The sequence below is a fragment of the Xiphias gladius genome, chromosome 14 (genome assembly GCF_016859285.1).
Source record: "Xiphias gladius isolate SHS-SW01 ecotype Sanya breed wild chromosome 14, ASM1685928v1, whole genome shotgun sequence".
Lineage (NCBI taxonomy): Eukaryota > Metazoa > Chordata > Actinopteri > Istiophoriformes > Xiphiidae > Xiphias > Xiphias gladius.
Genome location: NC_053413.1, coordinates 7,226,546 through 7,252,304, shown reverse-complemented (window position 1 = coordinate 7,252,304; position 25,759 = coordinate 7,226,546). Strand labels below are relative to the sequence as shown.

Here is a 25,759-nt window from a genome sequence, read left to right as displayed (position 1 = left end):
GAAGTTGAAAATAACATCAGGTGCGTATTAGAAAAAATGAGTGGTTCCCCCACACAGCCCTCACATGGAGGATGGTCGAAAATTAGAACAGGAAATTTTACATAATGTATTTCTAATCCTTACATAATTTTGACATTCTATGTTGAACCACTACGTTGAAGTTGTGGTGAAAAGATATATTTTTGGATTTGTGAGGTGATGTGCTGAAGTGGACAGTTTCCACTCCTGGCCTTTAACTTTGCAGTTTATTAATTCCTCTCTTTGGTGCTGTAAACTGCCAAGAGTGTACAGTGCTGCTGCTGCTGATGGTTGTGATAAGTGCTTTCTGCACATTGAAGAGCAGAGAGGGAGTCTGAGTGCAATCCAGTCTAATCGTCAAAACTCATCAATGCAAACCCTGAAAAAGTTAAAAATGAAAAGCTGCTTTTGAAAAACAGGACATAATCAAATGTGTAATAAATGTGTGCTTTTGAATAAGAACATTTTTTGATTAGTACGCTGAATTGAATTGAGTATTTCATAAATCTGACCTTAAATACAAGTATTTTTATGCTTCCTGACTCCTTTTTATGTGTCATTTAACACTGTCTTGGTTATAGGGTTATGTGTAGGTGGAGGGTTATAGAGTAGTCTATAGAGAAATTATGTGGTATGAAATGACATGCAAAAGCAAAAAAATGCATAGTGATAACACGCAAAATGACTTAAGAAAATGAATTATTCATACGCCATTTGGTGAGACCAGGCTGTGGACAGCAGGTGTTAAACATCTGTTTGCCCTCGAAGTTTGTGCCCAGTGAGGAGCGTGAGCAGGTGAGGACACAGCTCAGGGTTAACAGGCTGGGTTGAATGCAAAAGTCTCAAGAGCCTCTTGAAGAGAAAGTGTGAAAAAAAAAATCAAAGAGCGAGAGGTGGGAATGGAAAGAGAAGGCGAGAGAGAGAGACGAGGGCAAAGCAGAAATGACCGCAGTTTTGGTTGATGACATGAAGCTGAATGAGAGGAGAGACCAGAGAGGCGAGGGGAGACAAACTGAGCAAGAAGGAGGATTAAGAAAGCAGCTGGTGAGGATGATCCAGAAGAGAGAGAGAGAAAGAGGATGGGGGGGGGCAGACCGGGAGGGAAGTAGAAGAAGGGGAGGCGCAAGAGATTGATGAGGGAGATTGAGAAACTAATTCTCACTTCACTCTTGGCTGGAAGATTAAGGAAGATTAGAGCGATAGAGTGAGGGAGGGAGAGAGATGGGGGTGATAACTTCTACCACATGCCACCGAAAGATCTTTGAATGCCTAATACCCAAAGAGAGAGAGAGAGAGACAGAGAGGGAGATTATGAAACAGAATGAGATGTTAAAAAAAAAAAAAAACGCACAGAGTGAATGTGCAGGGAAAGAGGAGAGAGACAAAGAGCTGGAGTGACAAGAGGATGGATAGATAAAGACAGGAGCAAATCAGGCTCAGAGGGCCCTAATAGTAGTGATCCGTGAGCATATAAATGTCCTTATATTAGAGGCCATTTCTACCAGTGCACAGTAATCCATGCCATGGGAGTATGGATACAAAATCCAGGTCATCTATATACCTCTCCGGCACTCGCTTTCACTGAGACTTCCCATTGGGATTCATTCTCTTGTACTGTGCAAGTCTGTGTTACGGTATCTTTTACATTCTGTTCTTTCACTTGCAAAAAGGAAACCTATTTTCCATCCCCTGCCACTGACATCTATTTATTCTCTCTTTTGACTGTTGATGCAAAATTTCAACAGACACAGCTATAGGCTCCCATACATTTTTTAAGGGAGGAAGGGGTGATGGAAGGAAATGGAAGGAATGCACAAAGTGCACATAGACATATGCGCACAAATTATATGCCTGCACACACGTTACGCTGTCTTTAACGAATGTATGTGCCCACACACTCAAGTACACACCCGCTGCCACAGAAGTTTCTGTTGGAAATGAGGTGGGAAAGAAAGAGAGGGAGAGTGCTGCAGTGGCAGACTCAATCCGTCATGCAGGATTACAGTGTAAGCTTCTCCACGGCCATAGATGTGGTTTTTATGGGTGAAACACAGGGCTTTTCTAAACACATCGGCCCCTGCTATCCCCGCTCCACATTAGAGACAAAGGCATAGCGCAGAGGAGAGTGGAGGGGATTCTCCCCCTGCGGCCTTCACTGTCTGATGGCTGCTATCTCTACCCCCGAAGCAGGGAAAAAGGGGTTTCCAGGGGACAGGTTGAACGGCGACCTCAGCTCCCACCTATGTGCCCTCACATGCTGGAGAAGGGATCATTACTGCACCTATACCGAGGAAAAGATGACCTTGGAAGGGGACAAAAGCCTTGCAGCTCATTTCTTTTTGATGCGGGGATCGGTGTGAGGTGATAGGATATTTATGTTCTTATGTTTCTTGTGGTGTGTCTGTGTGACACTCTGCACCTAAAGTCTTAAACAGAATTTATAGTCCTAGTGCTGGAGCGGCACCAGAACATCCCAAACATTACACAGCATGAATTCGCCCTGCAGAAGAAATCACCCTGAAAATATAACACTGCCAAACTTTGATCTCCTACATTGCCCTGCACCACACCGCTGAGACGGGCAAACGCAACTTGGAAATCTTCCCTCAACATACACCCACAGCTTCGTTGTACATCTTTGAAGTAGAATGGGAAAACGTCCCAATAAACACAACGCTGCTGCAAATATTATCGGACAGTAAAAAAAGGGAAAATAGTGAATTGCTTGCCCACGTAGCAGAAGCTGTTGTTGCAGCTGATCACTGCCCAGCTAAAAAGGAAACAACTGCGGCACGACTGATGCTTTACTGGACGTTGCACAACATCTTGCTGCACAAAGCACTCAGTATTAATTTCCACATCCCTTATCCAATCCTCACCCAAGGTGACCCCTTGCTATAACCTGCCAGTGATAGCGACTTAAACATGCTGCAATCTGCTCTGTCTCCCTGAGCTGCTGGAAAACAAACAAAACAAACTGACCCAAATAGAGAGAGACAAAAGTAAAATGAATTTGAGATTGGGGTCACGTCATTAGAATTACAAAAATATACTGTCAGTTATGGTGCAGAAGCAGGAGAAGACCTAGGGAGCATGAAAGTCATACAATCAGGGGAGGGAGTGTATATGCTAATAAGGCTGAGACTTCCGCAAGGGGGATTAACAACTGTGACAGTACAGGCTTCCAGGCCCTCATGGTCACACAACGTTCAACTAGCGCAGCAGAGGCGTGAATGCAGCAGGCTATGATAAGGGAACAGGACACAACAACATCCTTGGGACAGATTGTTCTGACAAAACACTGATAACGAGTCAGTGTTGAATAGATGTGAGCAAGCGGAGTACTGTGTGATATTTGTGATTTGGTAGAGCAGCGGTTCTGGCAAGAGTGGGCCAGGGGCCTCCAGGGCTCCTAAAGTGGGACCCAGTGAACATAAGTGAAAATTATAATTAGGAAGATGAATTATATTGATAAATTTTATATCAGAGTATCTAAACCTTTTTGAATTGTGACTCCTCAGTACCAAGCAATGTCTGTCTTGGACTCCTCATCTTAGGCTGCATGTCTGTGAGTTGTGAGCAGTTCAATCAAAGAATGGTTTTCCCATTTCAACACTTGCATTCGAATACAAACGTGAATACTGCTCCCCGGGTGGGGGCCACTGCTATACTGTATATTCTGAAATAGAAGGCTGTGCTGTGGTGTAATGCTTTTCAAAAACCAGCTTAGGTTTAGAGGGAGAAAAGCTTCCAAACAGAAAGTATCGGTTCTTGTTGTTTTTCTAGCCATGCTAGCAGCAGGACTCTAGCAGTGTCAGTCATTTAGTTGGTTGGTTGTTCTGTTGGGTAGTTAGTTTGGAAATTCTTACACTTCTTTGGTCCAGACTGAAAAAAATGTACAAACAATGAATGGATAACTATAAGATTGTGAACGTTCATGCTCCCCAGAGCAAGATTTAATGACTTTGGTGATCCTCTGACTTTTTCATCACCATCAGCAAGTTAAAATTATCCAGGGTAAGCTCTACATGTCCCAACTCCATTGGCACAAAATATTGAACAAAAAACTCATGGTTACCAAAAGATTTATCCTCATGACTTTAGTGCTCATCCGACTTCTTACTATAATACCCGTAGGATGTTGACATTTTTGGTTCAGAGTAAAATTTCTATGGGATGAATTGCCCTAAAATTTGGTGCCGACATCAACGTTTCCCTCAGGACATCCATGTCTCCCACAGGATGAACTGTAATAACTCAACTTTCATCTAGCACCATCACCAGGTCAGAATTTTAATTTGTCCACTACTTATGCAAATGTTAGCATTTAGATCAAAGTATTGCTGTGCCCTAAGGCTGGTGTATGCTTGAAAGGAATGAGCTCATATGAAGTGGTGTCAGACCATGTCTAAAGGTATAAGTGTTTTTACCTGCTCTTAATGGCCACACTTGAAGTTGGGGCTACCTGTCGCACTTTCTTCGATTCTTTGAATCATCCCTCAGGTGCTACCGCAAACACCCTTTCATCATCAATATATTAGACACCTGTTTTTGCAACTGCCCCCACCAGGGAATATTAGTAGAAACCAAAACCCTGAAAACACACTTTCAGAGAAAGTTTTCAGTGCACAGCAGAGGGTATTGATTCTATCAGACAGCCATTAAAAGTAAGGCTGTTCGATCTTGCCTCTTTTCAGTCGCCGTCTGCCTAGATGGGAGATAAACATGAAAAAGATCCTTAAATGTAAATTGAAAAGAGAATTGGGCCGATTAAAGTGGAATATTGAGTGTCATTATTCACCCTCTTGCTTGGCCAATAGCCTTGGTGCTATTCTAAAATGTTCCAACTCCTCCTCTGTAATGCATCACATATTATCACTGACAACCTTGGGTGTGTTGTGTTTATTCATCTCTGAAACCACCCTCTTCCACCTTGCCATGTCCTCTCCACCAGCCTCTTGTCCAGCACCAGTGCCTCTTGAAAGGAAACCCCTTGAAAGTTAAAAGAGGTGGACTGAAAGCGTGTCATGAATTAAACCTCAGACAAAACATCTTAAGGTGCTGTGCAGTAAAGCACCTCTCTTTCCAATAAAGGACAAACTTTATTAACCTGATTATTAACCTATACTTTACAGTTCACTGAGATGATAGGTGAGTGTACGCTGAGTTCATGCCAAAAGCCTCCTTCGGCCAGTAACAGCTTGCATGAAAAGTCTTTTCTCATTCTCTCACACACAAATCTTAATACACACGTACTATTTACACACACACACATGCAGCTTTGGGGAGACAAAAGTCCATCTGCAATTCCAGAGGACTTTTGCTGAAATGTCAGCCAGTGTGCTGAAAGGATCAGATAGCTTTTTGATGTTGCACATGCAGTCAGGCGGAAGAGGAAGAAAGACAGGCTTGATAGGCATCAGGTGTAATTTCGGTAACTGCTTTGGCAGCTGATGACTCACCGTTCAGAAAAGGCAGGCTGAGGGCCTAACTAGAAAGACATTGGCTCAAACCAGAGGAGCTGCCTGACACAAAAACATTCCCTGACCTTTGTGCTTGAAGATCATTGAAGCTGATCAGCTCCTAAAACTTCTCAGCGAAGAAAAAGAACAGAGGCCTAAAGGTAGGGAGATGTCAGATGTTGTTATAGTTCAGTGACATCATAATAATTGGTGGTATCCATAGGATGTAGTTAGAAGCAGGATCATCCACCCTGAGCAGAACATTATCTTTCATTTTTATATTAAAAGATACAAGATTTCACATCGGTACCGGTGTTCATAAGTCAGAAAAATTACTGCGCTTGTAACGAAGAGTCAGACTTCATTTGAGATAAAATCAACATTAGTGTTTTATGTAAAATGCTTTACTGTTTCTCAAAGATAGATATGACCATAACTAAATTAAATTTATAATTAAAATATAAATAATGTTTTCTGAAAGGAAACTTGTTTTGGTGATAAACATCTTTTTCCATTACTAAAGCTAAGTTGTTGCCACTGTTCACCTTTAATAATATTTGTTATTTTGACTTTAGTTTTAGGTTCAGTGATTTTTATATATGAGGACCTGACATGGAGGTGAGTGGATTAATTAAGTCAGGGACACTCATTATGATTGCTGCGCTGATTATACTGTAGTTAGAATTTGCATGTCACAATGGATGGAAACAAGTTGGACCAAGTCTGTTTCAGTCTGGGCTAGTTGGTTTTGACCGGGAGATCAAATCATAGGGTGTGTGGTGGTGAAGAGTAAAGTAAAGAGCAAAAATTATTAAATAATCACATTGGGTTTCAGCTCAAAACGGCTCAGCAGAAGTTTCATGGAGCTGACTACTGTCCATCTCTCCCTGTAGAGTTTACAGTTCTTGACTCCCATGTAATATATCATCCCAATGTAATGTTTTTCTTCTCTTGCTTTACCTTTTTCACTCAAACTGCAACATAAACTTTCAAGAGAAATTCTTTGAGGGATTTCTTATGTCTTTTTTGGTACAGGAACACATGGGAATATGGTTTTGGGGGACGTTCTGGTTGCCTCGTGGCATGACTCTTATCATTTCATAGTCTACCTGTCATTCAGTGTTAAGTCGTTTAAAGTCGTTAAAAGTGTACTCTTTGACTGTCAACACTAAAAAGAAAGGTTCCTACCCTCCAACAAATTATTTACAGTTATTCAGGGTTAATGTAAGAAACAGCCATTGGCACAGCAAATTCAAACAAAGCAGTAAGGATCACTTGCTGACCTGGGAAATGAGGCTGTACCTACTCACAGCATCTGAAGGATTTTGCCACACCAGCATCAGCCGGTCATTTGGAGACAGGCTGACGCCATCTGGAAGTAACCAGTCACCTCACTTTGTCAGCCTCCTATTTGTATCCAAATGTGCACAGACACCTGGCACAAATTTTGTTCAAGTTCTGTAAAACAATCCAACATCAAATATTTCAGTAATAACTCTTAAACAAGTGCTGTGAAGGTTTACTGAAGATAACCAGTGGTTCAATGTCGGATGCATCATAAAACACAAAACACACAGAGAGGGAAAGCATTAAGGTATATTTTTTTTATCACTCCGTAAAGCAGATGGTTGGCATGGTATGAATTCCTGCCATTTTGCCAATAATGCATACACTCTGATATCTCTGCATAATTTAGAGTTTTGAAAGGCCTGAATGATGAACAGAATTTAGCAGTTAATAACAGGTGTTCAGTGGGTCAACGCTGTCACAGTTGGTATATCCACATGCTCTTAGCCAGCATTTTACCTTACGACCAGACAAGTCAGACTCAGAACTACTTGAACCCGTTCCAAGGCCGTAAAATATGGGCCACAAATGTTGTCCCTCTCGTGGCCTATTGGCACGTCTCCTGGCATTGTGATTCTCTGGACTGTCTCCTTTCAAGATTTATTTGATCTTTATGGCAGCTCTCACAGTTTATATACTGTAGCCTAAGATAAAGCAGCAACAGAAGAGCTTACATTTGCACCACATAGAAGTGGAAGTGGTTGCACCAGGGTAAGTTATACATTTAAACTTACCCTGGATATAAAATATCTATTTAAACTGGCTAGTACATGACTTCAGCTCTTAGTCACTTAGACTTGAGGGAGAGATACATGCATTATTTTTTTGACCTGTTGTCCAGCAGTGATGTGCTCCTTCGGAGGTATTTTCGTGATCTCATAGGTTTAGAGTATTTCCACAGAATGTAACCGGTGTTTCACCAACAGCACTACAAACATGGGCCTGCTGTTCTGTCCCTGGGTGATGGAAGGATGGATTTATGAATGGATTTATGAACAGCTGGATTTATGAATATGTAGCACAGTCTTGCATCTTATTGTAAAAATGGCGTTTAACAAGACTGGACTTAAACATCTGTCATATTTTCTCTTTTCAGTGCACATTTTGTATTTTGAAATGCAGCGTTCTTGCTGGATGTTCTATAAGCCCCTGACTCTTGCCATTGAATATAACCCCATTGATCTAGCTGAAAGCCAAGCAAATCCAAAGCCCCCTGTCGCTGCTCTGTTACACTGAGTCTTTTAAGTCTTAATCTCACCAATAGGCAAACAGCCACCCTTAAATGGACTGAATTTCACAGCTTTTGTGCAATGTAAAACTGTAAATTCATACCACTGTTTTTTTAGTGTAAATCCGGTGCTGTTGCATTGTTTACCTGCTGTTGTTTCTCTCCTCGTCTTCTAGAAACCTCCAGCCTCTGGGGAATTGTCTTATGTCCATTGGTTGGTGTGATATACCCTCCCAGTAGAGGTTAGCACCTGCTGTCAGTATACTGAGATAGAGACAAGGCCAGGGACACAGGCGAAGAAGGTATTCATACATTAACAGAAGAAAGCTTCCACTGCTTTTCATCTCCTCACACACTGACATGTCTGCTTTTATCTGCCAAGGTTCAAGGCAAGGACGAAGCTGCTTTATGGCGCTTTGCACTTAAAAACTATCTGGTTAGCCTTCTAAGGAGGATCTGGCCCCTCTCTGCCTACTGCCCCTCTACACCTCCCACCCTCTTCTCACACACACGCTTACACACCCACAACCATTCCACCAAACCTCCCTGCTTTTCCTCCTCCTTCTCTTCTCTTGAGCTTGCCTTTGTCACTCCATGCATAATTCTTTTGGGTTGGCTGCTTTTTATATTCCCTCCTGGTGTGAGAGAATGTTCCCTTTTTTTTCCTCTTTGACTTCACTTCGTCCACAGAGGCATTCCCCAGAGCTTTCTTTATTTTTCTTGCCAGCGCAGATATAAGTGGACAGAGGAGGATTTCTGTGTGTTTCTGGATGTTCGTGTGTCTTCATGAATGTGCATTTGAGAGGATGGATGAAGGCCCTGGAATCCTTGGACTCATGCTTTGTGAGTCCAGGGATTTCTTTTTTTTTTTTTGCATGTGATAAATAAATAAATTAATGTTTTTTTCTGGAGAATGTTTTGTCAACAGGGCTTGAAGTCACACAGCATATGTGTGTTTGTTCATTGCTGTAGGCGTGCGGCTGTCGTGGTGGCGCATTTCTCTGTGTTTGCCTGTTTGACAGGAGTGTTAGCGAAAGGAAAAGAAGATAGACACTAAGCAAGGAGGTGAATCGTAATTAAAATTTTCAGTCTCGTTAAGTTGGTGACAGCTTGCAATCGATGGTGAGGATCTGCCTCCAATGCTAATGATCCAAAAGATCATTTGAGTTTTAGGTGGGATGGGACCAGTAAGGGGAAATGAATTAAGATATTTATGGCCCTAATTAATCAGTTCACTGAGAAACTTGCTTTAGGTGCACAGAACTTACAAAGATATACTGTACAGTTGCAATCACATGGTTCAAAATCTTTGAGAATACAGTATACCTCAACTATACATTTAATAAAACTCTAATAAGGAAGTGAGGGCTCCCTGGAGCTACCAAGTGTAGCCCCCTATCATTTTTATTTACTCTACTTCAATTCATGGTACTGTAAGTAAAGGCGATGGGTGAAATCCCTGTCCTGATCCTTGCTGGTTCAACGAAGATGAAATCAATGATTTTGCCATATAACATTATATAGAACTCTAATGAGGAAATATGAGCTCCCTTGTGCTTCAAATCATAAGACCCAATTATCTTCACTTACTACTTTACAGGCCGATGCATCCAGGGTAATGGCATTACAATAGGACTCCCCATAGGTGCTTGGCATAATGTGAAAGGCTGTGACACAGATCAGTATGTAACAGAAATGCCTTAACTCTGTTCTGACTGAAATTTCGGCCTTGAAGATAGTTTTAAGCTTTGGCGCTTAAAAAAAAACCTCACATTGACAGAACTTCCCACACAAAAATGTTATAAATTTGTGCTCAGCTGGTGACAGTGCCATGTTTATATGCTGCCCTGCATCCCGCCACCTGCCCCAGGCTTGTTAACAAGGTGCCCCTGGCAATGATTGCCTGGCCGTCAGACTCCCGGCTGATAAGTTCCTCTGGGAGTGAGAGGAGCTCTGTCATTGAATTCACCCCAGTCGCTTCCTCATGCTGTACGTTTGAGATAACATGCGGCCAAACCCAGCCTCAAATCCTCTATAATGGCCTCTGTAACATATATATAACTTATTCTGTAAAATATGTCTGAAACCGGTTGAGGGTTTAATGTTGGGGCTGACTGGTGTATATGCACAATTGTGTTGTCGTAGCCTGTTGTCAAAATGGTAGCCAGTGACACACCTGTCACTTCCAATGTTGCAAGGCTGAACAGGGAGATCGGCTGATTGATTGAAGCCTCAAAGTGCACAGAGGGTGAGGGGGCGCAATGACAGCCCTGTGATTGACACAGATGAGAGAGAGGAGAAGAGGATAGGAGCGAGCAACTGAGAGCGGAGGATACTAAAACAATAGTGAGTTAAAGAGAGGGGATAGAGGGAGATTTAGGGAGATATGCTGAAGAAGAGACAGGTGGTGAGTGGGAGAGGTGGGAAAGGAGAACATAGAGGAGGGGGAGGGTTGGATAATCTTTTTTTTCTTTTCTGTTCATCAAAAGGATTTGCTTATAGAATGAGAGGTTGTGAGAGTGGAAGCTGAGGACGTTGAGGAGACGTTGAGAGAAGAGAAGGGTGAAAAGTATTCCAGGAGGAGCATCCCAACTTCAGTCATGCCCCAGTGAATGTGCTGACAGGGTCTGTCTGCGCCACAGCGGAGCAAGTGTCATACACCCAGACAGAGCACACCAGGCTGCACAGGACAAGATGAAACTGGCACTACTTAAATTTCCCCAGTTGGTTTCTTGCTGTACATTACAATTATTTTTTGTATTACAAGTTTTCTGAAATTTTATGTTTGAATATGCAAATGGTGCATCATGTAATTAAACATGCACTACTTTGCATACATTTCCAGAACAGAAATCTGAACATTGGATAAAGCCAGGTTCAAAATTCTTGTTTCATTGGTGACATATCGGAGCCAAAGGTTTTTACAGAGGGGATTGGATATCTCTTTTTATCGATCTATAAATAAGAAATACTGTCAACACCCATAAAAAAAAAAAAAAAAAAAAAAAAAAAATCAATTTTCACCATGTTTTTGGAATAAAATGTTATATAAATCAGGCTATGAATGATTCATGAACAAGCCCCTCTGTAAAAGCATTCAGAATATAGATAGGAATCAAACTGGAAAGTTTGGTGTTTGTAAGTGCTACTCAAATGGCATATCATTTCATATATTTCACACAGATCAGATAAAGGCCAATTTGAGAAAATGGCCTTTAAAGATATTGATTTAATTGAAATCTACTGATGCAAATAGACAAAGTGCAGTAAAAAAAAAACACCTAAATGTGTATTTTACACATGTTTTTTTCCCCACTAGTCTGAAAGAAGACATGTTATGGAAGGAAAATAGCCAGAAATCTAACAGTTGACCAATGCATGAAAAAACTATGTTTTCGACAATTTTATCTCATCTAAAGTTGGAGAAAATGCCCCTGATGATGTCATCATTGAGCTTGAGGCTTCAAAGTTCAACGGAAACCCTGTTTTACAGACTTCGAACATGGTGATAAAGGTCTGGCCATTTACCAGGCAGGTGGGATGTCAAATGAAAAATGCTGTTGAGTTACATTGTGGGAAATGTAGGATCCAGTGTTTCTGAGCTTGACCCATACTAGTGACTAAAACTCACGATTCATCAGTCTTTGCTGGTTTGATTTTGGCTATTGTTTTGAAAATCTGTCTGAATCCTCCAGTGTTTTAGAAATTAGAGTTTTCTGTTTTAAACATGCACAAGAGGTTTTTATGTTGATGCATTCTGGCAAATAGTCACATTGACTTTGACTCGTTAGATGCGGAATGTTACTGTTGTTAGGCTGATGTTACTGAAATACTACTGAAGTATATCTGCTCTTATCTTAAAACAAGCATGCTGATTGATATCTGACATTTTGATTTGGTGTAGGGGTCTCATTTGAGCCTTGAGTGCATGAGAGACGCTGAGAGCTTGAGTTAGACATGTGTGAGCCGAGGAACCTTTTAGATCGCTCAAGGCGCTGTGTACAACAAAGTACATCTGAATCCACAGCTTGCATCTGTACTGACATTCTAACTGACTGATTAAAGCAGAATATTAATCAAGCTAATTAATCAGGCATCAAAGTGATTCAAAGCTAGTCTCATATCGTAGCTGGTTGCTTTTTGCACTGCAGTCTCAAATCCTTGACAGTCATTTCCACTAATAAATGCTCAGAGCGATTTCTAATGGTGTTATCCTATCTTTTTTCCATGTAGAAGAGTATGATGATAACTTTGTCCCTGTCTATCTAATAGATATAAGAAAACAATCACCTGGGTCATTATGAAGGTATAAATTGATGTGTGTGCTGGACCTTAAAAGCCCTATGTGCTTGTGAAAATGTGATTGCTGCTCTGTTAAAAGGTCTTTCCTGCCTGCTTGTCTGTGAGTTCTCCTACCTGTCTATGCAGCTCCACTTTTAATTAACACAGCGCAATGATTAAAGTTTTAACTTAATTATCTTTATCTTTTCTCTCAGGATGTTCAAACCTCCGTGGGAACCTGAATGAGACGCTTCGCAAGAGGAGTGGGAAAAAAGCAGCGGAGAGAGGCTTGGTGAGATAGTGGAAGATATTAGACAGCGTGAAAAAAAGAGAAGGCGTGACTGACACCTGCCCTCCAGCTCAGTGTGAAGGGCACAGAATGGGAGAGTGAGAGGAGAGGCATGAAAAGAGGGAAAACAGAGGAGAGAATGAAGACAACTGGAAAACAAGGCCTGCCTCACAGCAAACCTCGCTTAAACTAGGACATCTCGCCCCAAGACAAGATGATTACAAGAAATCTGCTCCTGTTGGTTTCCCTGTGCCTGTGGGAGGGGCTTGCGGGAGGTGCCTCGGCCAGTAAGATTGTACGGAGGAGAGGAGTGGGCGGATCGCACATGGTGAAGCGAGGAGAAAGCATAGCCGTGGACCAATGGGATGCAAGCGTGGATGCGAATGCAAAGCCCGTGGTGACTCTTAGAAACCTGATTAATCATGAGCAGGCGGGTGAGACTGGATCTTTTTCGTATTCCAAAATTTTCCAGAATCATGCTGCTCCATCTGTAGCTAACAAGGAGAGGCAAGCTTTCAAGCCCAAGCGTGAAGTTGACTCAGTCAACAGAAAATTAGCCAATAACAAGGAGTTAAACCAGGACATGAAGAAAGTCAAGAACAACACCAAGAATGTTGAGACTGCCAAATCAGGGAGATCAGACACAACATTCACAATCCATCACAAACCAGATCTACACTCCAATAAAACCAGGTTTAAATCAGGCTCTAGATCCAGGAGCAGACCTGATTTGAGTGTCCATACCACAGGTGTGCCAGGAAAAGGATTCAGCATAGATTCAAACCGAAAACTGAACCTCACTGGTAGTTATGAGGTTCTGAAGCTGCTGTCAAAAGAGAACTTAGTCAGGATCGTCAATTCCCAAATGCAAAGTGTTCCCAGCCTAAGCTTTCCGAGTAAGGGCAGCCGAAGCAGGAAGAGAGATTTGATTGACGTCAATCATGGACAGTTAGAGGCTCAGAGAGTGCCGAGACAAGATATGGCTGTCACTCAGTCTCACACTGGATTTGATAATCAAACTGCATTTCCTTATGTAAGTCCAGTTACCACTCCAGATCTTAATCGAGACCAGGGTGCTGACACTCGTATTAATCCTCTTAGTGAAGTCAAGCCAGCTTTAAGTAAAGGGCAGGACAACTTGAGAATGCAGGGTTCAGATAATGGTGAGAGCAAGAGCAAACACCTCGTCCGTGTACTGTCAACACCTCGCAGTCTCAGCCCCGAGAAAGAAGCAATGATCAGCCAAACAGAACCACCATTTACATCGACAAAACATCTCCCACTGCACGTTCCCTCTGAAACAAATGATTCTCCTCCATCTGTGCTGACAATGCAGCACCTGGGATTGAGACCGGGGAACAGAGCAGCAGATCCCCACAGAGAGTCATTAACAGTGTCACTTCACACTGTTCAAACAGAACTTAGCACAACTCAGTACCCTGCAGACGAAGACAACAAACTTGTCAACAGCAGTCATGTCCTGAGGCTCCACCCAGCTCCCGAATGGAGTCATGAGGCAAAAGACTCTGGGATGCAACATCCAGAAAATGCGAAAGGCCTTGTGTTTGAGGAAGCAGAGTCAGAGGTGAAAAAGGAGGTGCGTGATCGTATGGAGGGGAAGGGGTCGCGCTCTCGCAGCAGGAGGAGCTGGATCTGGAACCAGTTCTTTGTGATCGAAGAATATGCCGGGCCTGAACCTGTGCTCATTGGACGGGTAAGAAAAGAAAAGAAAAATGTCATTCATCATTTACGAGGGCTGTGAACTATTTCATGAATGTTTTATGAATATTTAAGACACTGTTAAAGGCTTTTACATGGATTTCTTAACCTTAGGTCCTCTACTCAAGACCACATCTTATACAGTCATGCTCCGAGTTTCTTTGTGTATTCTTATAAACGTGCAATTGGAATTGATTTACATCGCTCCAGTGCAATGTGGTGCATTCCAGGTAGCCGTAAAAACTTCAATGAATCAATGGTGTACTGAGGCGCAACAAAAGCCCCAGCTCTCGTCTGCCCAAGGGGCTAGTCATGATCACTACCAATCTGCCCCGCCAAAGGGAATTGACATATCCAGGTGAATTAATAGCGTTACTATTTCTTCTACCATTGATCCTCCCCCAAGGCAGAAAGCAAAAGTAGTCTGAGTGATCCCTCATTTCCCTGTAGGTCAGATCTGTCTGCTCTCTCCCCTCATGGTCAGAGGTCCTGCTAATGCTATTTCATGCTGACTGATTTACACTTGGTTTGACAGGATTTATTGCTGCATTCTACCTCAGCACAACTCACAAAGGGCTGTAGTCCTATTGCTCTGCTATGTAATTTATTAGAATCATTGACTGGGCATGTCTCACCCCCAGTGCCCAGCGCACACTCCCTCCTCCTTTGAAAGAGTGAGCAGATGAGTGTGGAGGAGGTCACGTTGGCTGGACAGAAGGTGTCTTGCAGCCCTGCACTGTAATGGCTGTGCTTTCAGTCCTCAGCATGCGCCAACTGTCTCAGTACCCAGCTGTGGTAGATGAGCTAATTTATAAGCCTGGGTGGCCAGTTTGCTGAGCAAATGAATAGTAATGATCCCTGCGTGACTGCTGCAGGCTGTTGGAAGCCACAGAGTAAGAAGTTGGTATGTGGATGTGTGTGAGTGCTCAAAATTGGACTGGTGGTAAAGATCTTCAGCTCAGTGGGAGGTGCCTCACATTCGATAGAAAAAATGGCCCAAATAGCTTAGTGTTTTTAGATTTTAATATCCAGATGGGCAGAGCCTTGCAGCCTTCATGTACAGTCTCCTTGACTGCATCGATTTCAATTTGGCTGTTTTTGCCTTTGAACTTTAACTGATGATGGTCTGAACTGAATGCTATGAATCACTCTTAGTGGACATGGAGAAGATGCAAGAGCTTACAGATGGCACTGTGTGTAAAGCCATTAGCGCCAATCTGCTGTGTCAAGCAGGTCTTTCTGCCAGCACATTGTATGGCATTCAAGGAGGGACCGACGCCAGGACACACACACATGCCTGTATGGTCGTGCTGACACTTGGAGTACACCCAGAATGGTATTGTGAATGTGTGTATGTATGTATGTGTGTACGCTGGGCTAGAGATGCGTATGATTAGTACCCAACTGTATTAGACAGTGGCGGCACACATGAATAATGCTCTTATAGATCTTAATACGCTTATGAATTTTTAATCCCTGCTCTGTTCCAGTGTACGCCGGCCTTATAGGTAGAGAGATCAATGCGGACTGGCTTCCTTGTGTTTTCTCCTTTGGGGACCTGATTGTGCTTTAATAGAGAGAGCTATGATGGAGAGCGGGAAGAAATTGACTGTACAGGCCAAAAAAGCTCCACCGGCCAGATCCGACACAGTCCGAAATTCAGGCTCAATCAGCTGCAACCACCGTTGCCTGTGACTCATAAGATGCATCTCTCCTTCATTCGACTATACCGTGTTCATGCACACCTTCAGACCCACAAACTATGTATATTTGAAGGTGGGATTCTGTATTTAACTGTGGGTTCTTTCAAAATTCTGCCCCAGCACTGATCCATGCTGTTTTTTTGTGTGATCTCGGACAGTTTGGTCTGGATAAATCTCTTCTAAAGCTGGAAACAAGAGCCAAGACTCTAATCTGTGATGTCAATGGGAGACAAATGCTCTGCTGCTAAACTGATAATGAATTATGCGCCAACTTTGTAGACACAGTGGCAGCACCCAGTGTAATTTACTAGGGATATTTATAAGCACTTTCTCTGATTTCAAACTGATTCAAGAATTATCAAAAACAGCTCATTTAGTATGAAATGTAGAACAGGCAGTCGATGACTTACCAGTTGTTCATTCGCAGTTGTTGGAGTGGTCCTTGAAATGTTTTTATACCGTCAAAGATCTCATTTTTTTGCTTACTGTGGTATCTTGCTTTTTGGAGAGTTATTCAGGTTAATAAGAGTTGCCAAAAAAGGGCAAGAAACACTCTGAAGAGTGAATTGTCTGACTCAGTGTTCTGCTCTCAATCAACACTCTCCCTATCTCTCTCTTACACATATGCGCGCACCCACGCACGCACAAATACACAAACACACGGCTGCACACACGCACACGCACACACACACGCACACACACACACACACACACACACACACACACACACACACACACACACACACAGGAACGATGCCATGTTACTATATTTTCTCACGCTGGAGTGTATCTGCCCCATGATAATTGTGAATTTAATTGATGCTGTCACATGGTCTGTAATGGGGTTTCAAGTGATTGCAGAGGCAGTGTGAAAGAAACACAGATTTTTCTTGAGGAGAAAAGGCGCCTCAGCAGAGCTGGGATTAGGAAAAAAACACCCCTTTCTGATTAGCTTTTTCTTCCCCCCTCGTTCTCCTCTTGAAATGCAAACTCGCTAAGACCTTGTGTGGGGAGAAAACGGGACCTATATAGTGGTTTCTTCCTCTCTGTGAGGAAATTCCAATGTCTCCATCTAGCTCTGTTTCACCTTTATAACAACTTAAGTTTATGAGCTACCTAGCAAGTCAGAGAACATGCAAATGTAAATCACCAGTGCAACAGGAAATGGACCTAGGCTATCATCATCATTAGCATATCATTAACATCAGCATGAGCATACATAATTCATAATTAGTGAAATATGCCTGTATTACACAATTAACATTATTGTCTTTGCCACACATGACACTCGCAGTACAGCACAGTATGAATAATAAATGTTTAGATATCAATGTGAAACAATAATTAAATACTTTCGGCTTCTGACACATTGAACAATACCAACCAATCTCCAGAGTAGCGTATACTTAGTTTTCTTATTATGTTGAATCATTCATTAACATTCACTGCTGAAAATTGCTCTGCAAAATGCAGTTAAAAGATTCCCTAAGCCTGTAGGCATTGAAAGATATACAAATAACACAGCTATTGACTGTTCTGTTATTGATAACTCCTGTGCCTCAGTGCGGCACCTCTGGGTGCAATTTGCGCACACTTGATATTGCGAAAGCGCTCGTAGGAAGTCGGCGGTGTGATGCAAGCCGAGAAGGAGGCTGTCACAGGAAGTGAAGCGCTGGTGTTTGAGACTGTGTGCACACCGTGTTCTTCTCTGATGCTCACTCTAGCAAAGCCCTGTCCTCATTAGCTACAAGACAGTGGTGGAAAGTAACTGAATTCATTTATTCAGGTACAATTTTTGAGGAACAGTGCTTTTACTTAACAATGGTACTGTTTTATGTTACTTTATTCTTCTACTCCACTGCATTTATTTCAAAGCTGTAGTTACTTTACAGATTTTACATACAAACCATATCAACAAATATGATATGATGATATTGAACTACCCAAAATATATACATTCAACATTAAAAATCTGCTTAGACGAAAATAGATTCAAAATTATAATACACTAATATTATATATATGATAATATGATACTCTAAAAGGGGCCATTAAGGATACTGAGTTTTGTACTAATCTTTCATAGGCTACTTTGAAGGGGCATTCCACATGGATTTTACACATGAAGATCAAACTATGAAAGCAGTTGTAAAAAATCTTCCATGGATAAAGTCTGAGAAAATATCTCAGCTCGGGCTTCAGACCTCAAATTTGATCAGAAAGTCTGCGTTATAAACTTGGAGTGTGGATTTTGAAACGTGTGGTGCCGACCAAAGACATTGTTGAGTTGCATTATGGGAAGTGTGGTGTCCCGCATCTAATGTTTTTGGAGCGCCACCATAGTAGTAGCACTGAAAGTAGGGATATTTCATCCTCTGCTGCACTGAATATAACTATTTTTTTTCTCTTGCAACTTTATGGAAACAACTATACATTTATGACTAAAAAGCTGGATTACCCCTTTAAAGTTATAATCCTCAACATTTTCACATTGCCAAACTCAATTTTTGATAGTATTTGTGGCTGACATTTATTCTGCCATTGGCATTAAAGGATTTACTCAACAACACAAGGAATTCACAGGAAACAACTCATGCACATACTGGACCAAATTCACACATTGCTTGTAGCGTGTGCCCATTCACATTTGTAACATAATGTCGCAATCTGGAAGAGCAGAAACGCAGGTCCCCGGTGTTTTGAAGAGAGAAGATAAAGATCACAGGTTGCACTAGTTGCTCGTCTTCTTCTGTTGTATTTCTGACAGAGTAAGTGTTCAAAGAGCGTTTCCTGCCCCCAGTGACTGAGAAATGTGTCATTTTTGCATAGACCTCTGGTCCTTACCACCAATAACCACAGGTTTCACCTCAACAATCTGAGCTGAAATCTTATAACTTTAAGTACATGCTCCAAGAATACTTTTGTATGTTCACTTAAGAAAAATGTTGAAAGCAAAACTTTAACTTGTAATGGAATATTTTCACACTATGGTTTTGCTCTAGGTGAAAGATATGAATACTCTTCCACTGCTGCTGTAAGCAGGTTTAATTTCCTCCCCTGACATGAATGTAGACGGACCTACACCCACATTCTGGAAGACACACAAACATGTGTAAATTCTAAAAATTTATTTATGTCAAAGACTGAAAAAAATCCACATTGTGTTTGCACCCAGACACATCAAAAAATGCAGGAATCTTGTAAGTCCTGCTTCAAAGTCGTAAATAACACTACTCAGATAAAATTGTCCTTTATGAAACTGAAGAAAGGAGAGAGTAGAGACGCATAAAGTCACACAAATAAAAAAATAGAGATAAGAAGAACTTGTGATTGTGCCAGTATGAGGGCAGTGCTGACTGACAAAAGAACTCATCAATGATGATAAAAAAAAAAAAAAAAAAAAGTCCTTGCAAACAGTTCTGTGTTTTTATGTGCCTGTAGTCTTACTCTCCCTGTAGAAATCATTTAGCCTGCGGGTCTGAGCACAGCAGGGGTGAGACAGCAATTAGAGAGTGACTATAGTGTTGTAGGGAGGGAGGAGAGGGGAAGATAACAAGACAGAGGCGAGCAAGAGTACCATGCAGGATGAAAAAGGGATTAATCTGAAGAGGAGGGGTAAAATCAGACGAAGAGAACAGAGAGGAGTTAAAAAAGAAAGGGAATGTACGGTACAGTGAGGGCAGCATTAATGGCACGTGAATATACAGAGTGGATGGGTAGAAAAAAAAGTAAGAGTGGTTGAAAGTGAGGAAAGGTTAATGGCTTACAACTGGCGGAGAGGAAGAACGTGTGAGGCAGTTAAAGGAAGAGATGAGGAAAAAGAGTGGAAGGTCACGCACGTTTCTAAAGTTGACCTCACAGCCTGTAAAGGCCTGAAGCAAGATGGCAAAAGACAGATGAGAGAGAGAGAGAGAGAAAGAGAGAAACGTCTGGAATCCAGGGCATCAGCGCTGGGACGGGTAAGGTTTACGTGGAAGGAACTACAAGAGAGTAGGAAAGAAAGAGTGAGAGAATGGAGAAAGCAGTTAAATACCATGTTACTGCAAGCCCCTATGGAGGCCACATTCAAATGTGCCTCTGTGTTGAGTGGGTGCAGGATCACACAGAGAAAATAATAGACGGGATGACTGAGGGAACAAGGCTAGAAGGGGAAAAGAAGAGGATGAAAAGGGGAGAATCTGTGGAGTCTATTAAAGGTAGAATTCAAAGGAAACACAGGCTTCCTTTCTCTCCTTTACTTCCAATCTCACTTCTTCCTTTATACCCTGTGTTTCATCCTGGGATAATGTCGAACAAATCAGCAAAGCGAGCATCTGAATTTAAAGCATCGTTCTCCCGGATGTGAGAATGGCACCATTTTATCTCTTGGAGTATATGAACCTCTTAGAATACATCTCCACCGTTTTCAACTTATTACAAAAATACAGTTGCAGATAACCCTGGAAATGTGGGTTAGTATTCGTGTAACCTTAACAACCTAAAGTGATATAATAAAATAAAATAATGGCCAAATTGGAGTTGGATTTGGTTTATCACCTGCGGTTACCCCTTCAAGGTTAGCCTTGTCGATGGTGAGAAATACAGTGTGTCTTTAAGCCAGTGAGCATCAATGTGACATAGTGAATATGTGAAGTGAGGAAGCTTTGCAGGAGTTGAATTCATGATTATGCATAGCCCAGTGTGAGCTCTGTGACTGTGACCTTGAGCTAATATTTATGCGTTGGCCTGGACCTTGCACTCCACTTCTCCCCATGGCCCTGAAGGAGCTTGTGAGTCAGGGAGCACAGGGCATGGGCGAGAGAGAAGAGCAGGGGAGGCTAAAAAAGAGAAGAAGTCACATGACAGAGAGAGAGAGAGAGAGAGAGAGAGAGAGAGAGAGAGAGAAGCAAAGGAGGCAAAGGCTGTAAAGTGACACAACTCACCCTCGGGCAACGGAACAGATTATTGCCGCTAATCATATGATTTGGTCACATAGTCATCACTGTTGCTCAACACTACTGATTTGAACTTTAAGCTACAACTTAAAAGTGGATAAACATTGTGGCATGCCAGTCCAATATCAATATCTTGCTATGAACCTGACAGCTGAAGGGGTGTCAACAACCAGTCTTAGCGTGAATATTCCAAGAGTTATCCCCAAAATCAACACATTATCAATATCAAAGTATTACATCAAAAATATGAATATTTACTTTAATCAGTGTGGTGTACTCCCATGTTAACATTAATGCTGTCATGAATTGGGTTGTTGGGCAAACTTCTGAGCTTTGAGCTTTATGTTTCTTGGAGTAGATTCCAGCACTAAAGGCAGCAATGTTGGTAACCTAAATATGGTAACAAGTTCCTACTTAATCAGAACACGTTTTACTTAGTCACATAACATCTCACACATCAGTTTACTCCGTAAGTTTTGTTCAATTCAAATCAAATGAACGAGTGTCCTCTCTCTCCAGTCGAGCTGGCAGCGCTGTGAGTCTGCACTGCTCATTGTGTAGAAAATTAATTGTAGGCTGGCGAAGCTTGGGTCCTTTGCAGTTGTAACAAAGTCAACATTACGTGGTTGTGGTTGTTGTGTTGGCAGTTTGTGCTAACACGCTCACCCTCACCATCCTAGTTCAGAATTTGTGTTGGCATACCAACATTTGCTAATTAGGTAACAATTTCTCCAAATTCAGCAACAAAATACATCATTTGTCTATGCCCTCTGGAACGACATATAAAAGTGTTTTCTCATCTGTTGCCCCTATGAGCAGGATAACATCATTTGTCTGTGTCTTCCTAAGCTGTTATAAATTGCTGTTTAAAAATTAATCTGTTTTATGATGCGACAAAGCTATGGTTTAGGTTTAGGCACAAAAAGGACTTTGGCTGCCACGGTTTACTCTAGCTTTGTAGTAAAAACATAAATAGATGGCGTTTTTTTGAACGCTTATTATTTGTGCACAACAGCTGGTGTGAATATTGGAGACCAGGGGAGAAAAGGAAAAGCCCCGCGGAAGAGAGGAGGCGTATGGCGAGGGCAGGCCAGAAGAAGATAGCAGGTTCAGGATGAGACGAGCGAGAGGGCAGGGGAGAGCAGAGTGCAGGGGCGATGGGTGGCACCCGATGGGAGTGGGTAGCAACGGGGAAGAAGTAGGAAGAGGAAGATGGGAGTAGACAGGCAGCGGCGGAGGAAACAGAAAGGGGGGGGGGGTCTTTTCTTTAGCTTGCTGACACATGCCGACACACAGGTTAATTTTTTAATGCCTTTGAAGAAGCATGGCCATGCAAACACACACACTAAGTATTAATAAAGCATACAGGACACACTGTACACCCCGTACATTTATCATATAATATATTAAAAGTCTGTCTGACAGTATGGACACTGCACATACATTTTGTGACAGTACCACACTGTATATTATATATTTTTTGAAACAATATATAACAAAATACACGGTATTTTTTCCTTAATTTATATGTAAGTAGCCATTCTTTTACACAAGTGTTGCACAATTGTACATTCGTGCCAGAAAAGAAAAAAATCAATCTTTCCTCAAAAACTCAATACTAATAACAACACAGTGAAAGAAGATAATAAAGAGTGCTTGAAATTCCCTTTCATTACTGCACACTCTTCCTCCTTTACACACACACACACACACACACACACACACACACACACACACACACACACACACACACACACACACACACACACACACACACACACACACACACAAACACACAGAGTTTTGGTTTTCCAGTGGTAAAAGCCATTCCTCTTGGCAGCGGCATATATGTGGGCGATTTGCCCTTTAAATGTACAGAAGTGAGTTAAGCCTCCAGTGGCCTTTTCCAAGCTCGTCTCCCTCGGCTAAAAATATGATGTGAAGTATACACCACCAGAGTGGAGCACTGAATAAAAAACACAAACAATCATCTGACCAGCCACCACACACACACACACACACACACACACACAAACCCTTTCATAAATCAGCTGATTTTGATAATCAAAAGTGGGATTTGCATACTCTGAGGCTAAAAGCACAGTTTTGCCCTGAATAATGTATTGCAGAGGAAGGGAACAGTGGTGAGATGCATTGAACAGCTTATGGTGCTAAAGGAAAAGTCTAATAATGATGAATAATGAATGTTCTATTAGACAGTGTGTGAGTGGGAGAAGGCGTGTGTGAGTGTGACAGATGAGGATTTCGCAGTCTGTGTTTGTGTGTGTTGAAGTGGAGGCCACACAGCGCGCCCTCCAGAGACAGACTGAATTAGATCAAACGAGAACAGGGCAACATGTCCACACCACAACTGAATTAAAGAGGCAATAGACGTTAACCAAACGTCAATGCTGAATCAATGGCGGATCAATGCTAAACAATTAACTGCTGCTCCTAATGACATATTTAGACCGTGTCTCGCTGCAAGACAAACAGACAGGCAGCGAGAGGAGACTACTGTCAATACCGTCTTGACATTTTACTGTGATCGCAGAACAGAGAGAAATTCCCCCCACACCTGCTACGAGAATTGGTTTGATTGAAAGTTCAGACGGAATTCAAAACTTTTCACAGTACGAAGGTCTGTCTTCTGAAGTCTCAACTGCTCCTCTGCGGCTGGCTGGTTTCTGCGAGGGGTTTCTTATCAAGTGCCTCTGCTTAAGTGGAAAGCTTTTCTGTGATGTGTTGCTGCATTGATTAGAGAAGAGAGCTGGGAAATTACAGCATGGAAATGTGCGTGCATTTGGACACACAGGTGTGTCACACCTGTGTGAAACTCTATTTGCATACTTTTTATGGTTGTGGTTGTCTTATGTGGATATAATGGTTTGTCTTAGCCTAGTAGGGTATGCTTTCACATCATGACAATTATTGTTTTTATTAGAATTGTAGTGAAAGAATTTTAAAATTAATGGATAATTATAACTTGTTTTATTTTCATTGTTTTGGCATAATTTCTATTGGTTATGATGACATTATACTGACAAAAGAAATCTGACAGGGCAAGAAACAAGCAGCCAGATGATCAGAGAGGATGTGAAAATAATTTTAGCTAAATTATCTAGCCTACTTTATCCTGAGCTGAAATTGCAAGGGCATGCACCTGTACTGTTGGAAATAATCCATTGCACTAGGAAAAACTGTGTGCACAAATACTGCAAGTACAGTAGGGTAAAGTTGAACCAGACCATCACTTGGTCTGTAAACTGTGGCAGGTGTTTACAGTTGCCAATGTTGGTATTAACTTTGACTGTTCAGCTTATTTTCTCTTTCAAATAAGTTTGGCTAATAATTGTTGGACTATCTTTATCATTTACCTTGTCTGGCTTATTTTAACAAATGTTGCAATGTTACCATCACCGGCTGAAATAATGCTCAGAAATATGACAGTAAAACCCAAATTGTAATTTATTTCTGTGAATATCATCGGCGACATATTAGGGACTGCATGCGAATATTTAGATGCCATTTTAGTCCCCTTTTGAGTATTCAACAAACCTTGTTATGTGACATGGAAATCATGTATTTGACCGAGTTATGATGGACGGTCAGATTTCTGACCTGATGCATATCAGGCTACAACATAATTTCATATAATTCAACTTCACTTGATTTTACAGAATCTGGCAGTTGGCAAAAATATTATCTAGTTGAAGTGCGTCAGTACTCACAAATCCACTGACTGGTAAAAAGTGATATATACTGGTATAACTGTTAATACAACAGTTGTTTGTTGTAGTATAATTTTGGCAAATCCTACTTCAGTTTTTGGTTTATTTTATGGGCACATAATTTCTGACTTATTTTCTGATAATTCCCAAGGTGTTTCCCAGAAAGAACTATGTCATTTGATAGCAATCAGAGGAAAAATTGGTACGATGAATTGGTACGCTTCCAGTGAATGAATTCATCAGTTGCTAGAGTAACCTAGAAACTGATTTAGTCACAGCACAACAGGTATAGGTGAAAGTGCAAAAACGGCTAATAAATGTCCTGTCTACAGTAAGTATACGATTCAACATATATAGAGAATAAAGTTTCCAATAGTAAGTAATGAATGTATCTTTACTTGGGATTATATTAAGCTTTTCTTTCATAGAAAATCCTATCTCTTCTTTCCACGAAATGTATTGGAGAACTATTCATACATTTGGACCAATAAAATAAAGCGCCTATCATTCCACTTCTAATTTTCAATTGGGTAGATGAAAAATATTTTGTGAAAAATGGAGGTTAAATTTAAGTTTTTTGGGAAATTTTAAGACAGAAAAGAAAATGTTAATAATGCAGGGTAGGTAAAACCCAACGTTCAGTCTCTTTCCCAATCCCAGAAACATTTTCACAATCCCTTACCTGTTACATACGAATAGTACTGATGCAGTTATCCCACCCTTACCCTCATGTAAGCCTACTGTTCCTGAGTCCACACACTTGTTTGTTGTTTGTATATATGTGTGTATGTGTGTGTTATACAGTATCTTGCTCCCCTGAGGTCCAGATGGGGATCCATTGCTCTCCAGATGGGAGGGAGAGTGAAGACATCTGAGGATGGCAGAGCTGATCACAGCCAGCCCAGAGAGTTGTAGACATTAATTATTAGTCACTGTTTAGATGTTGGCCTCCGCTTTGTGCTTTGCTCTATTAACCGCTCCACACTTCCTGGCCAGCTCTCAACTGTTCTCACTTCTCTCTCCAGGTCACACACAAAGTACACAGAC

At 41.6% G+C, this 25,759-nt stretch overlaps 1 protein-coding gene across 1 annotated transcript in view; it reads left to right on the top strand.

The window, feature by feature from the left end:
- The first annotated feature begins 14,243 nt into the window (after positions 1 to 14,243).
- LOC120798926 (cadherin-24) overlaps positions 14,244 to 25,759 on the top strand; it is a 92,440-nt gene continuing 80,924 nt past the window's right edge. The window contains exon 1 of the mRNA XM_040143720.1: positions 14,244 to 14,339. The gene's annotated coding sequence lies outside the window, so the exon portion shown is untranslated. The remainder of the gene's footprint in view (positions 14,340 to 25,759) is intronic.